The sequence below is a fragment of the Castanea sativa genome, chromosome 5, assembly GCF_040712315.1.
Source record: "Castanea sativa cultivar Marrone di Chiusa Pesio chromosome 5, ASM4071231v1".
NCBI classification, from domain to species: domain Eukaryota; kingdom Viridiplantae; phylum Streptophyta; class Magnoliopsida; order Fagales; family Fagaceae; genus Castanea; species Castanea sativa.
Window position 1 is genome coordinate 18,662,632 of NC_134017.1, and position 16,788 is coordinate 18,679,419.

A 16,788-nucleotide genomic window follows, 5' to 3' on the forward strand; every position below is an offset into this window, starting at 1 on the left:
CCCTCTCAAGGTAGTGGTTAGTCATGTACTTGGATCCGTGCATTGATTGGTTAGTCACGTATTAGGAGTTGTGCATTGAAAAGGAAAGATTGTCACTACAGAACAAGTCCAATTGTGTATTGGGGTAAGGGTTTAACTGTAGGTTGGTAAAAGGTACTGAAATTCCTTTACTTGTAACCGCTTGTTGTGATAATAGTGAATTTTCGAGAGTGGTGACCTTAAAATCACCCGGTAGGATTTTTGCCTTGGAGGTTTTCCTCATTTGTAAATAAATCACCATGTCAACTTTATTTTCCGCTGCATTTAACGTAGTTGGTAATTTGTTTGTGCTACCACACGTATTGCATGTTAATTGACTTAATTAATTAACTTGGCTAATTAATTGGCTAATTTATCACAAAAAGTCAATACATTCTTGGTCTATCAAAACCTATTGAAAAAATAAAATTAATGTTTAACAAAATTAAATTGTTACCAATGTATCAAATAATAATTGACAATGAATTTTCCTTATCATTTATAAAAAATGAGATTAATAAAATCTAAATACAAAAACTTAATTAACAATTTTACAATTCAAAAAATAAGAACGGGTTTTAAACAAAAGAATAAAATATAGAAAGTGCCATAAAATGTATTGAGTCTACCCTATTTGTAATGAGTCTATCAAAATGAAAAGCACTAGAAATCTGAGATAGTACAAGGTAGAACACGTTTAAATATGTTAGCAAGAACTTATGCTACTAATACGCTTGTAATATATATATCATCCTTTTGGGATTTTTGACATCAGGCAGTAGAGTTATATGAGTATAATTGATTTATAAGTCTGAACGAGTGCTTCCTTCCTCCCAAGGACGATAATGGTTCTTACTTCTCACTGTTAGATCTTCGCAGTGCAAATAATGTGCACCGATTCCCCATTCTCAGGAATTGTGCTTTCGAAAACAAACAAACAAAATACAAATCTAGAATTAAGAGAGATATAAGGAGCAAAGAGATTTTTTTTTTCTTTCCACTTTTATGGTAGAGTAAATAATCCTATTGAATTCAGTACCCTTCCATCTTTCATATATTATACTTATATTCTTTGGAAATTAACATGGTACCGATTAATGTGGATATCATTTGAGCGCAAGTTATTATTGTGGATAATATGCTTGAACTAAGTTTGGTTGACATGCACCGCCTTGCTTGTATTCATTTGGATTTAATTAATTAGTTCATACATGGTTTATCACTTACTCCGGGACACTAACTGCCGCATGTAGTTTTGGTGTTGGTGTGTGAGTGTATTCCCTTATCTTATTTCCTTTCTCTATGTGTGTGTGTTTCTAAAAAAAAAAAAAAAAAAAAAGGTTAGTTCACACATGCATAGTAATTAAATTTGGTCGGCCTCATCTTAGATTTACTATCAATATCATATATTTATGCTGTAAAAGGAGAAGGTATATGTAACTGTTACAAATACTTATGTAAGTGTGGTTACACATCTAACGGTTACAGAAAATAAAAATTCCTATAAAGGGACTCAGCATTTTTGTGGGGTACAGTTCTAAAGAGGGTCTGAGCTTTAAGGTATAATGGGGTTTCCAATGGTTTTGTTTTTGTGGGTTTTTGGTTGCTTCTCTGCTAGTGTGATTGCAAACGAGAAAAGGGTTGGTGGACTTGAGCTACACTTCTATGAACATAGGTGTCCTAATGCTGAGATGACTGTCAAAGAGCTGACAAAAACAAGTATGCTGACAGATCCTACCACTGTTGCATCCCTTCTAAGAATGGCTTTCCATGACTGTCAAGTTGATGTATCTCTCTCTCTCTCCCTCGCTTATTGGTGGCTTTGTTTCAGAAATACTAGAATATCATACTATGATACAGATATTGCATGGCAATATGACAAATAATTTCAATAATCATAGCTTGCATTTTTTTTCGTACTTGACTGAAATGTTTATGCAGGGTTGTGATGCTTCAATTCTTCTCAAGGACTCACCAAGCAGCTTGACAATTGAAGGATGGTCTGAAAAGAATTTCGGATTAAGAAAGTTCGATCTCATACACAACATAAAAAGTTCTCGAGGAAGTCCGTCCTCATACTGTTTCTTGTGCTGAATCATTCAGTTGGCTGCAAGGGAGGCTATTTATCTGGTAACTTAATTTACTTATTTATTAATTTATTCTTTTTAGATCTTGAACTAATTAAGTTTGATTTCTGAAGGCACCAAATAGTGATGATAATTAATTAATCACTAACCAAAAACTAATATTTGTTTTTTAATATTTTGAGACGTCTTGATGAACATGCAAGTAATTCTATAAGGTTTAATTGTTGAAATTGAAGTTTATTCCTTCATGCTTTCCAAGGGAAAATAAAAGAGTTATGCCAAGGTTATTGCAGTCAATGGTCAGTTGTCTGATTGATATAGACACTATGTCCACTTTATATAGCATAACATGCATCGAATTTCCTGTTATAATTTCTAAAATTTTCTGAGTTTTATGGAAAATGTACTAGTTAGTTAGTTACCATTAATTATTGATGCCCATCAATGTACAAGCAAAAAAAAAAAAAAAAAAAATTACAGTTAGGCCAAGACCTGAGTCTCATTTGCTAACTATGTACTTACAATTTGTAATTACAGTCAGGAGCACCATTTACAGAGGTTTTAACTAGAAGAAGAGATTCCTTTTCTGCAAGCAAGGAGAGAGCTGATCATCTTCTTCCTACTGCTAACATATCAGTCAATGAGTTTGTTAAGTTTTTCCAACGGCATATCAATATTAGTTTGGAAGAAGCTGTTGCACTCATTGGTATATGCTAATGTTTTGCCTCTCTTCAATTTCTTTGTTCATGACCTTCTTATATAATCAACATGGTACAAAGAGTCAAATTAAGAGTAGCCCAGCAAAATAGATTCTATATATGTACAATAAGAGTACTAGAACCTTTGATATCGTCCAACAAAGAATAGAAAAAAAAAATCAATTTGGTAAATAATCATATAGACATCCGTATCATTGTTCGAAGTCTTTTCTGTATTGGACATTAGAAATGTCATCATTGTATGGCAGGTAGCAATATATAACCTTTCATATCAAGAAAGGCAAAGAATATAAGAGTAATTAGTAGATACTTTTGTAATGCAATTAATGTGATACTTTCACAACAATAATTAAAGTTGCCTACTTGATTTTTTTTATATTATGATGAGCCTATCTCGTATTTGTATGTTAACTAATTTAAGTTTATTGGTGTAGTTTCAAAATATCTAATAGTTTTTTGAGCTAGCATATTCAATTAATTTAGACTAAGTGAAGCCTTTCCACTAAGATAACTCATAGAAAATCATCATATATTAATTTATGTTAAGAGCATTTCAACTCATTGTTATTGTCCAATTCTCTCTATTGAGAAACCTAGATTCAATTCTTTTCGCCCTCACTTATTGTAGGGGAAAAAAGATTCAGTTGTTTATAGTAGTAGCTGATCCTGTTGGTGTTGGGGCGCTAGACATTATTTCCACATATTTGTTGCTCAAAGTCCATTTGCAATGTCAAAAAATGCCCTAAGGACACAAAATACCCTCTAGCTAGTAAAACCCTAAAACGTTCTAAGTCAACTATATAAAGTCAAAATATCTTGTATTTGTTGTTTGGTTGCAGGAGCTCATACTCTGGGCATAGGCCATTGTCGAAATTTTCAGGAGCGGCTTAGGCCAGTAGTTGATCCCACATTGTCACCTATCTTCTCATTGGCACTGCAAACTATTTATAGCGATCCTTATTTATCAGATGTAGCATTTGCCCTAAATGATGACTCTGTCTTCATTTTTGACAGTCAATACTTCATTGACATCCAAAATGGGAGAGGACTGCTCAAGATTGATTCTGAGATTGCAAGAGATCCAAGGACAATGCCTCATGTAATTAGGTTTGGGAATGACATGCAGCGGTTTTTCAATAAGTTCTCATCTGGGTTTCTGACTACAACAAAATGTATTTTCAGTGATGAAAATATTTGTCACTAAAAGTCCAGTTTTTCGTCGCCAAGGACCTTTAGCGATAAAATCTACTAATTAGTGATGAAACTCATTTCGTCGCTAATACCCCATCACTAAAGGTCTTAGCGACGAAAAATTTCGTTACTAAAGGTTCGATTAGTTTAAAAAAAAAAAAAAAAAAAAAAAATTCGTCGCTAAATGTTTTCCTCGCTAAAAACACTATTCAGAGATGAAAATATTTTGTTGCCAAAAACACTTTAGTTTATTTAAATCTGATAGGCCAAAAACGTATTGACCCATTGTGATGGATTAATTGATTAATTAGCCAAATTCAATTAATCAACCAATTTAACATGCAAACGCGTGGTAGCACAAACATTTTATAGCATTGATTTAAACTTCCAATATGTCATTTTATTGTGCAAAAAAAATACCCCAAGCAAAAATTAATACAGAAAAAGCAAAAACAAAAATTTAGAACTCACAAAAAGTAGTCAAATGCAAATGAAGGTGGATGCTCTCTAGGTCCCTTTAGCTTAGCACCCAAATGCAGTTAGAATTGCTCTCTTACCACCTGTAAACCCCAAAAACTAAACAACATTTCATTAATTCATCATAGAAATTTTTAAATGTTGGTAAAAAAAAAATGAAGCAATTATGGATTATAATACTAAGATTACCACACCAATATCAATATTTATTACATTCTTAAAGTTTTAAACCACCCCTGAATTATTGTTGTTATTTTTTATTTATTTATTTAATTTTGTAACAAAAGAAACAAAATTAAATGAAGCATAGCACAAAATCAATTGGAGAATAGAGTGGTAGTAGCATTTTAATTAAATGGTGATCTATAGTCATTATAAATGGAGTTGACAACGTTGATGAGTTTCTACCATCTTTTACAAGTAAAAAAGACCGTTCTGTTTGTTTCAGCATCATCGTTTTCTGGAAAATGGTTCATTTTTCAAAGATCATTTTCTAGAAAAATATATCATTTTCCAGTGTTTGGTAATGACTTTGAAAATGAGCTTAAGAATGTTTTATGGTGTTTGGAATGCAAATTTTTATTTTTATTTTTATTTTTTTATATTTTTTGTGTAATTTAAGACATGTATATTATGTAAACCAACTAATGTAATTAATATAAAAAATAAAATAAAAAAATAAAAACAAGAATGAATTTGATTTTCATACTAAAATTTTGACAATAGATATAATCAAAATTAGTTGTCAAATTTTCATGATCTCTACCATTCATCTTGCTCATATATATGGACAGAAACGTCCACACACACACACACACACACACATACATACATATATATATATATATATATATATATATATATATCAACCATTTGTCTATATACATAAATTGACTGGGAATACATGTTTAATATTACTCAAAATTATATATTCATATAATGTATCTACATAATATATCATCACCACATAGTATCTGCATAATGTATCTGTCAACAAAAAAGATTATCCTATATAAAAGAAATTTAAAGCCATATAGGCACTATGTTTAAAATTTTCATCTTTTACTTCATGCATTCATTCATTCTTCTTTTTTATTATTTTTATTTTTACTTTTTTTAGCACTTTAATGTGCAAAAAAAAAAAAACTTCTACCTGGAATTCATCAAACCAAAAATTTCTTAGAGAAAAAATAAAATCAAGTTTGAAATTCAAAGTAAATAATTGAGATTTTGGTAGAGAGGAATAAAATAATTACCGCTGCAAATATGTTCTCTTTTGCAAGTTGGTAGAGAAGAATGAAATAATTACTGAGTAATGAGGAAAAAAAATCTACTCAAAGAACTATATTATAAAGGAGAAGAGAAATATGGAGAGCGAGTGAGGGATAGAAATCTATGGAAGAGGAGAGACCAGAGTTAGTGACAGTGAGGATGTGAGGAAAGAAAAAGAAAATGGAAGAGAGAAAGAGTGAGAAAGTGTACTGTTAGAGAGAGATTGTTTTCCAAAAAAATTTTTTGGAAAACAACCTATAAAAAACGAGTCTTGTTTTTATTAGGATTTTCCATTGACTAAAGATAGTTTTCCGTTGACCATTTTTTTTTTTGTGCTACCAAACACTGGAAAATGTAGAAAACTATCTTTACAGAAAGTTTTCAAGCAAAACAAACAGAGCAGAAAATGATTGTGTTTTCAATTTTCATAATGTATTTAGCTTATTTGTGATTATCTTGTCAAATTTCTTTTAAGCCCAAATGTTTTTTTGACTTCTAAATGTCCAGATTTTTCATATATAGATATGGCACAAAAGCAAACAAAAGCTCATGTACGACAACCAAAATTGTGATAAAATCTCGTGTATGATTGCCAAAATTGTGATGGTAAATGATGGAAGGTATATTCTTCACTAGGAGAAAAAAATATTAATTATTAATCAAGTTTTTATTGTTATTGCTATTGCTTATTTGATTTTTTTAATTAAAAATTTTAAAATTTTAGATTCATTTACCTCTCAAATCCAAAATTTGAATTAATGTCTATTAAAGAGAAAACTATTTTATGGAGGAGCTATGTATGCACTTTGCCACTCACAAAGTGTGGTGTGGGCTCACAAGTGTATGAATTTATATATATATATATATATATATATATATATATATATATATATATATATATATTCTTACATATTGCTGAGAAAAATTGCATATATCCAATACATAATATAAATATAATTATTGCCATGAGAGTGTTTGCTAGGGTCGCTCCCTAAGATACCCTATCTCTTGTTCAAGACCGGGCTTTATCCATTTCTTGAAGAATACCTACTAATCCTATAATGCAGGATGAGGATGATTAATGATGTTGGTGAGCTGTGTCCATCAATAGCATTGCAATCCTTGGCTTTCTTCTAATTTTAAATTCATACAATAACTATATTATATATAAAAGATGCAATTAATTGGGACCTATCATAGGAAAGAGTAAGCTGGGATCATTTTAATTGTGGCCCAATACATGAATCATGATACTACAATAATAATAAGATAATAATGAGAGTATACGTTAGGTGAAATATATGTAAAGATAAAGAGGAATAAAGGATACTCTCAAACCCATAAAATCAACAGTTAAGACTTTATGGGACAAAAAGAAACTTCGTGATACTCTCTATCATCAAGCATCCATATACTAAAGCATATAAAAAGGTAAACGATCTAGGGACAAGATTGCCGATTTGACCAAAGAATTTAATTTTCTATCAAGATTGTAAACCTCTTTTTACTTATACCAGAATCCATACCAGAATTTGATTATTGTAAACTTCATTTAGCTACCTCAAAATCCGGTTTCCCTTATCAATTTTCTAAAGAAGCAAAGGGAATTCCAGTAGAGCATTTCATCAAACACTTTATGTGCATTCACCCAATACATGTGAATCACATAAAGACAAAACCATATCTGAATTCAAAATAAACCCAGTTGGCTCCTTCATGGCTCTTCCAAAAAAAAAAAAAAAAAGAAGCACAATCACATATTCACGCAAGCTATAAATGTATAGTGTGGAGAAAAAGCATCAGAGAAATATCATATCAATTTTTCTCATCACGTTTTATCAACAACCAAACTCCGTTTAAGCAAAAGAAAACTCCTTGTTTCTCGACAACCAAACAAAATTTAAACAAATGAAAAAAGAGCAGAATAATACAAAGAAAGAGAGTACCTAGACGGCGATGGTGGAGGAAGAGAGATGGACGGCGGTGGCTAGGGAAAGGGGAGCTCGACGGAAGCAAAGGGACCTCGACGGAGGTGACTTAGCTGCTCAACGACGGCGGCAGCAGCTTAGGGACTCGACGGAGAACGGCGGAGAGACCGACAGAGTGAGAGTGAACGGCTGAGGACAAAAAAGTTGGGGTTTGACTAAAAAAACTGAAGTGGCATATCTATTGTCACATCTTTAGCGACTGAATATTTTCGTCGCTATTGCCTACTTATTCGTCACAAAAGGTATCAGGTTTTTTTCCTTATTGATGAAAAATATTTCTTCACTAATTTTTGTTGTTAAAAATACATTTTGTTGAAGAAGAGGGAGAGATTAGAAGGGACTGTAGGTATAAAAATAGCTAGAACCCAATTTTGATTCAAAATTGTTTGCACTTTGCATGGAAATGTGTTTTCAAATTGATATGGTAAAATAAGATGATTGGTGTCATTTTTCAATGATATAAATATCTAAATTACTTTGGACATGATTCGTGGTAAAGGTCGATCCCAAACAATTACTTCATTGCATTGAGTATAATTTGATGAAATTTCCTCATCATCTTCTGATAATTGAGAAAGACAATCTAATAACTGTTGTTTGCCTTGGAACTTGTATGTACTAGTTGGTTTGAATTGTGCTTTCGAGAAAGACAACACTTGATACTTTATTAATCCTTCAAGGTGGGCTTCTCAACAAAAAAAAAAAAATCCTTCAAGGTGGATTTCTGAACCAGTTTTATTGTTTTAAGCTATGGTTCAATTCAAAGTGCACGAGCTAGCTGCTTGCCACAATATATATGAACATTAAAGAGAGTTGGTTTTAATCTTTTTTAAGGACTCTAGGTATCTTGAGTTGGTTTTTTTTTTTTTCTCTCGCTCAAAAAAAAAAAAAAGTTTAACGTACATTTTAATAATAGTAATGCTATAGACACAAACTATTTTATAACATTTTTACAAACTGCTAATGTAACTTTAGTATTTCCCAAATAATTATTGGTAAGCAAAAATGTGTTGTTAGCGGTGGATCTGTATTAAAACTAGTAAGAATTTGTCACATTTAAAGTTTGTAAAAATGTTGTAAAATAGTTTATGTTTCTAGTATTACTCTTTAATAATTATACTTTGTTACAGTTCTTAGATATGTTTGGCAATCATTAAAGAATCTTCACTTAGTGCTCTCAATAGTCCTCGTTGCACGGTGGGTTTCAACTAGTTCAACTGGTAAAGTCTTTGATGATTGAATAAGAGATTTAGGATTTAATCCTCGCCTATATCAAAAACTGATTGGTGTCTTGATCTGATGATAAAAAACTATCATTAGGAGCGAACGCCATAAGTTGAAACTCTCTTTAAAAAAAATCCTCGTTGCACTAATTTACATTACATAAATTGAAATTTTTATTTTATCAAAATTTTCTTTTTCAAATGAGTCATATTAACAGATGCTCTTAAAGTAATCATTAATAAATCATTTTAGGAAAACTTTTATACCACATTTATAAGAAATAGAAAAGATTGTCAAAACATTAATTGATTTCTTCTTCTTCTTTTCATAAAAACTTTCTTTAAATGGTTTATTAAAAAATACCTTAGGGCATCCGTTAACTTTTTCTTCTTAAATTAACCCTATATAATCTGTCCTCAATAATGTTGTGCCGTTGCACATTAGTCTTTTATCAGAACTCATTCCTAAAACATGTATTTTGGAAAATCAACACTTATCTTACACCCCTAAAATAGAAAAGAGAGAGAGAGAGAGAGAGGATGGAAGGAACTCCAATATTTGGATGTTCAAGTATGAAATCTCTGCCATCACATTACCCATAACAACGCAATTGCTCTGGAGGACCAATATACGGAGTCAAATTTGTTGCAGCAAAACCTTGATGGTTTTATTATTTGTTTCTTCCACGGGGGTTGTTTCGATTTTGCTGATAATGTGCGTTGGTTTAAGGTATTATTGTGTACAAAAGTACTTGGTCAATCAACCAATACAAAAAGCAACGTCCTGCACATATGCATCCAGATTGTGCTTACATCTAAAACAGGTTTCACTAAATCTTTTCATGCCCAACTCATCTTATCTTGAATTTCGGAAGCATGGAAATAAAAGTAAATTGTTTCTCATATGTTTTAGCAAAGAGAGCTAAAATTTCTATCTTTTTTTTTTGAGCTAAAATTTTTGCTAATCTTCTATCATATATTATTCATATTCATCGAAACCAAAATACAACATATATGCTTGGAGATGATTCATATGAAGCAATTACACACAGCCCACGTTTAACAATTAAACAAGATCTACTGAACGAGGCTGAGTTCGTTGACTAAGAAATGCATGGAGGAGCTAGAAGCGTACAGATTTCAAAAGGCAGGCCCATTAATTTCTTGTGAATGTCTTAGCACGATTAATTATTACTGGTAGCTGGATTGATAAATGACTCGTAATATAATAACACTGGTTATAAACCCACGCCACTCGATACATTAGAATATATAATTATATAAAATGGTATGATCTATAATTTATTCTTAAATTTTATTGTAGATAATTTATTTTCTTTAAAAACTAAACAATTTTTAAAAGTAATTTCTACCCCTTTATTTTTACAAATATATTATTTTATTATTTTTTGTGTTTTATTCATATTATTCTTTCTTGAAGTGACTTATATTCTCCTAACTATTATTATTATGCATTTTCCTTCTTTTTCTTTTTCTTTTTTTTGTACAAGGATATAACTAAAATTTTTAAGTTTCATATTTTTCATTATTTGAAGTGGACCAAAATGAACCAAAGTGAACCAAATAGGCAGAACAAGACCGAAATAGACCCAACAAACCAAAATGGAACCAATGGACCAAAGTGGACAAGAATGGACCCAACAAACCAATGTAGACTGCAATGAATTGAAGTGAATTGAAACGGACCGAAATGCTACGTTGATTTAGCTCAACAGGAGAGTAGTAATAATAAATGCTATGTTTTAGCTTTTAGATATTATATAAATCTTCTAGTATTTTTCTAGGCACAACATATGACTTATTTTGAAAACTATCATATGAGGCATCTCTATCACAAGAACATGTGTGAATCCTAAACTTGTAAATCCCAATGTTGTGAGAGAGAGGTCTTATAAGACCGCTTCATAAGATATTTTCTCAACATATTGAGCCTAAGAGGAAACTAAGGTTCATTTTATATTGTCACACTTTAAGAAGTATTTCTCAAATTAAGTTTCTTTTCCCTTTTTTTTCCCCCAAAGTTTATAATTCTGTTAGGCATGCCATAATGCATATAATTTAGGATTAATGCTAGTTATTGATAAAAACAAATGAATAAATAAACCTTTTGGAATCCTCTCATAAAATGACTAAAGAATAACTCAAACTCAATAATCAGCCCTATGAAATTGGCCTATTATGTCACATCTTCTGGGAAATGAGCCCATGGTATCTCAGCCTTTGTAGGCAGTGCTATGAAATTAGCCTGGCCTACTATGGCACAGTGACGCACAAACTTTGGTAGTTTGTTTCTTGAAACTCAGAAATTAGAAAATAATGTGAGGTAATTCTAAGTTGTGCTATGGGATCAAGGTGTCTAATGTCTTACAGTTTAATTAACACCGCCAAATAGAGAGTTCGTTTGAATTGTAAGAACAACACAAAACTAACAAAAAGAGTACTGCTGCAATTAAACAATATGAAGACTTAAGAGAAAATAAAAGTGGCGAAGAAAAACTAAAAATATTTCTCTGAGACTCTTTGAGAGAGAGAGAGAGAGAGGCTTTTAATTAGTGCAAGGAATGTGCACAGAAGATTCCATCAACGAAGCAAACAAAATTCATCACAGCTAAGAAAAAGTTAGGTAAACAAAATATGAAAAACATGCACTTTATTAATAATATTATAATCGTTTATTATTAGTAACCACCATTAAGTTGGTGATATGCCATAAACAACAGCATTCCGCTTACTAGCCTTTGGTGCAGAAATCTTTGCGCACAAATATCTGCCAATATAGACGACCACCCACCATCTTGATCACATGATCTAGGAATGAAACGTTGTACACCATCTTTTTTTTCTTGTTCTTGTTCTTTTTTTCTTTTTCTCTCTTTCTCTCTCTTGTAGTCTTCTTCTTTGCTTTTCAATATGCAAGAAATGAGTGATATAAGTTGTGTTTATATAGGCTTTAGCAAAGATGGGAATATTTATCACTCATTAGTTTTCAGATATGCACTGAGAAAATAAAAATAAAAATACTCCTTCAGATATGCTTGCACGGCTTGCTATATGCTTTTGTTGTTATTTTGTTTCCATATTAAGCAAAAGTAGGGAATACACAACCTTATATTATTCCTGTATCTTTCTATATTTGGTAAGTACAACATTTATATTATTCATGCGTATAATTACTCTCCAATAAAAGAGAGGAGCGGGGTATAATGATTACCATGTTATTCACTTAATAGCATTCTATAGAAATCAAATACAGCAATTCTCCTTATCAACCAAAAAAAAAAAAATACAACCATTCCCAAATATATTTACGTAATCAACTTACTTTATTCCTTTTTATTCCGAGAAATTATTCACAATTTATGAATTATGTGAATGCGTGAAGGTTAACTTCTTCGTATTTCTCGTTAATTGTCAGTTGTCACAGCATTTTCATGCTATTTCTTGCCATTTCAAACAAACCATGTGATCTAGTAACTAGAACTTTTAACGGATCTCATGGGCAAAAAAAATTGAAAATAAATTATCTGATTAATTTTATTTGACATAATATAGATAAGTTTCTGTAAATCATTATAGTTTTTTTTTATGATAGGATTTGAAATATAGCATTTGTTTTATGATGATTACTCTTTATCATCATGTCAAAACTCCAATAGACACTGATTTGGGACAAGTATATATCATGTTTTCAGTACGCGTAACTTCTCACTCACATTGCTTTATAGAGTGCATTGCGTATTGTAGTATAACTTGTCATACCCTCCTCTAAAAATTACTAAGTTTTTCAGTGAAATTTATGATGTGTTTTTGTCCTAGAATCTCATTTCCTATCTCTTGTTTCTATCTCTTGTTATTATGTGTTTGTTTGTTTTAAAAAAGAAAACAATTTCTCAACCCACAATAAATAAATATATATATATATAAATGGATCTTACAAGTACTTGAGAACCCATGCAATATGAGTGAATATTTACATGTATTAGATAACACATAATGCCTCATTGGATTGACACTTTTGGACAATAATTTCATGTGGCCATTTTCTTATGAAAAAATTACAAAAAAGACCCCTAATGTTTTGATTAATTTCAAATAAATTCCATATATTATTATTAATTGATAATATAGGGGTTGATGAAACTGACCCAAACTTCAGTGAGTTGCCCTTATGAATAGTGAAATAGCATTCCACTTGTACTAATTGAACTTAATTAGGTTCCAATGTATTTGATTCTCCAACCCAAAAAAAAAAAAAGTTCCAATATATTTCTAAAAAAAAAAATTCCAATGTTTTATTTCTATCAATTATTTTATTTTTATGGATAGAGAGAGATATTGGTTTAAGTTATGTTTGGTCTAACTTTATAAGAGTTGCATAATTTTTACACCGTATATTCTAAAAAAGTCTAATGATTATAAATAAACTACTACCATGTCATCAATTTAAAATTAATGTTTTATCTTGTATTCCCATGGTGGTATAGGCAACGATGGTTAAAATACCCTCTAGCTAGTAAAACCCTAAAGCATTCTAAATCAACTATATACAGTCACAATATCTTGTATTTGTTGTTTGGTTGCAGGAGCTCATACTTTGGGCATAGGCCATTGCCGAAACTTTCAGGAGCGGCTTAGGCCAGTAGCTGATCCCACATTGTCACCTATCTTCTCGTTGGTATGTAGCATTTGGCCTAAATGATGACACTGCCCTCATTTTTGACAATCAGTACTTCATTGACATCCAAAATGGGAGAGGACTGCTCAAGATTGATTCTGAGATTGCAAGAGATCCAAGGACAATGCCTCATGTAATTAGGTTTGGGAATGGCATGCAGTGATTTTTCAATAAGTTCTCATCTGGGTTTGTGAAGCTATCGAGCCACAATGTTTTAGTTGGAGAAGAGGGAGAGATTAGAAGGGACTGTAGGTATAAAAATAACTAGAACCCAATTTTGGTTCAAAAGTGTTTGCATGAAAAGGTGTTTACTTTTTTGTAATCAATTGTTGGGAAATTTAGACCCTAGTTGATAGATTAACAAGTTTTAAACCCAAGTTGTTAATTAGATTTATTATAAATGTTAAAACAAACAAACATCAATATCATGTCAATATCATGCACAACAAAAAAGTAAATAAGACAAAATATGATGACTTAGGAAAACCAATCAAACAAACTAGTTTCATAGTAAAAAACCTAGTGAGAAACCTTCTTGAAAAGCAATCTACTATAATAAAGAGAAGTTTCAAATCTAGTACAAAACTTTTTTCCCTAGACTCTACAATTCTCGTAGATGAACTTACAGCAGAAACCTTTTACCATTTCAGAACCTCTGAACTCTTCAATATATGAACGTCACCCTTTTGCACGAATCTCAGTACGTGACTAACCAATGATACACAAATCTCAGTACTTGACTAACTCCAACAACTTGAAAAAGATGTTATTGGCTGCAAAGTTCTTCACTTTATCAACAATGAAGATCAAGAAGTATTTGGTTACAAAACCCTAAAGCACAAAAGACGCAATAACTTCTTACCAAAAGAATAAGGCACTCAGTCACTTTTTCATATGTTCTCTATATGCATACCTACTATAATGGCTTTTACAACCCTACACAAATATTTCAGCATGGGCCGAAATCAAATTTGGAAATTCTGATTTCCTAGATCTCGACAGATTCAACTTCTGTCGAGCTTTTGTCGAGATTTCTTCATTAAGTCTCGATAAATATTTACTGTTTTTGTCGAGGTATCTATCGAACTTTAATGAACCGTTTTTCTTCACTTGTTTCTTGGTTCAATCTTCATGACTTTAATACTTGGCTTGAACAACATGTTTCTTGAAGTACCAAACTCATTCTAGATCTACTTAATTACAAATAAAGTGCATTTTGTCAAAGGATTAATCAATTACATAAAATATGTCCTTAACATTAATAACTTACCAATTTATAAGATTTTCGTAATACAATTTGAATCAAAACACAAAAATTACCTATGATATTTGGGCTAATAACAGGCATCACCAAGATTACTCCATAATTACAAATGGTACTTGATAGTACTGTTTGTGAATTTCTCATACAAAAACTAATTTGTGCTTAAAACAAACAAATCTTATTCAGAATTGTTGGAATTGATTTATAATATAAAGAAAGTATAAAAACAAAACAAAATTGACCTTGATAAGTTATGAAAAAGTTGTGAAAACTGTAGCATTGTTGTTCAAAATATCACCCATAAAATTAAAAGCCCCCGTGCAAGCTTTGGTTTAGTTAAGGCCACGAATTAGTTTTGAGGAAAAGTGCCCAAAAATTGTCATAGTATTATTTGTGTAGGAAGCAAATGAAATATTTTTTCAAAAAAAATGATTTTTGTATTTTTACTTAATTTATAATGTCACTAAAATCTTTCTTCTTGAATAATTAAGTTTTTATTTTACAGAAATTCTTTATTATAGATAGCTTTCAACCCTAAAACTATTGTTCTTCAAATTTTGGATTTGGACATGATTCGCGGTAAAGGTCGATCCCAAACAATTACTTCATTTCATTGAGCATAATTTGATGAAATTTCTTCATCATCTTCTGATAATTGAGAAAGACAATCTAATAACTGTTGTTTGCCTTGGAACTTGCATATGCTAGTTAGTTTGAATTGTGCTTTCGAGAAGGACAACACTTGATACTTTATTAATCCTTCAAGGTGGATTTCTGAACCAGTATTATTGTTTTAAGCTATAGTTCAATTCAAAGTGCACGAGCTAGCCGCTTGCCACAATATGAACATTAAAGAGAGTTGGTTGTAATCTTTTTAAAGGACTCTAGGTATCTTGAAAATGTTCATTAAAAGTTAATGTACATTTTAATAATTATACTTTGTTACGGTTCTTAGATACGTATTCAAAAATTAGGCCCTTTTGGATATGAGAAATGATATGTCCACAACATTTTCACAACATTTTTACAACAAATCCTAAGTGGCAGGATGTTACTGGTTGTTATTGTTGGGGCAAAAAAGTAATCTTAGTGTTAAGTTCAAATTTGAACCAATAACAACTAACCACCTATGATTTGTTGTAAAAATATTGTGGACGTAACACCTCTCTTTGGATATACATCACTGTTAATTTTTTAAAAATTTTCTCCTATCTCCTCACATGTGTGTGTTAAAAAATACTTAGTATTAAAAAATATATGTTTGGCAATTATTAAAGAATCTTCGCTGTTCAATGATGATCTCAATAGTCCTCGTTGCACAAATTTACACTACATAAATTGAAATAATTATTTTGATCAAATTTTTCTATCTTAAATGGGTCATGTTAATAGGTACTCATAGGGAAATTGTTAATAAATCATTTCAAGAAAATTTTTAATATCGCTTTTATAGAAAATAGAAAATGTTGTCAAAGCATTAGTTGATTTCATTTTTTTTTTTTCATACAAACTTTCTTAAAATGGTTTATTAAAAAATACACTTAGGACATCCATTAACTTTTTCTATCTTAAATTAACCCTATAATCTATCCTCAATAATGTTGTGCCATTGCAAATTAGTCTTTTTTTTTTAATCAAAACTCATTCCTAAAACATGTATTTTGGAAAGATCAACACTTAGAGAAGTTCTTGGTAAGGTGAGTGGGTGTTCCTTCTCTCTGTATTGTAGCATAGAGCATATCCCTTCTCTTTGAGAAGGAATGTGAGTTCCCTCTAGTAACAATGTTACTAGTAGAGCTAGGGGTCTTTTCTGTTGTGGGGCTTGGGATACCGGACGAGGTTTAGGTATGGAG

At 31.1% G+C, this 16,788-nt stretch overlaps 1 long non-coding RNA gene and 1 pseudogene across 1 annotated transcript; one reads left to right on the forward strand and one right to left on the reverse strand.

Annotated features, from left to right (window-relative positions):
* Positions 1-1,583: 1,583 nt before the first annotated feature.
* On the forward strand, positions 1,584-13,939 carry LOC142633933 (peroxidase 29-like; annotated as a pseudogene).
* Positions 2,784-7,898, reverse strand: LOC142633934 (uncharacterized). The gene is made up of 3 exons (XR_012844001.1): positions 7,711-7,898; positions 4,487-4,575; positions 2,784-2,859 (listed from the first exon to the last, which is right to left on the reverse strand). It is a non-coding gene; the product is annotated as an uncharacterized LOC142633934 (long non-coding RNA).
* Positions 13,940-16,788: the final 2,849 nt, after the last annotated feature.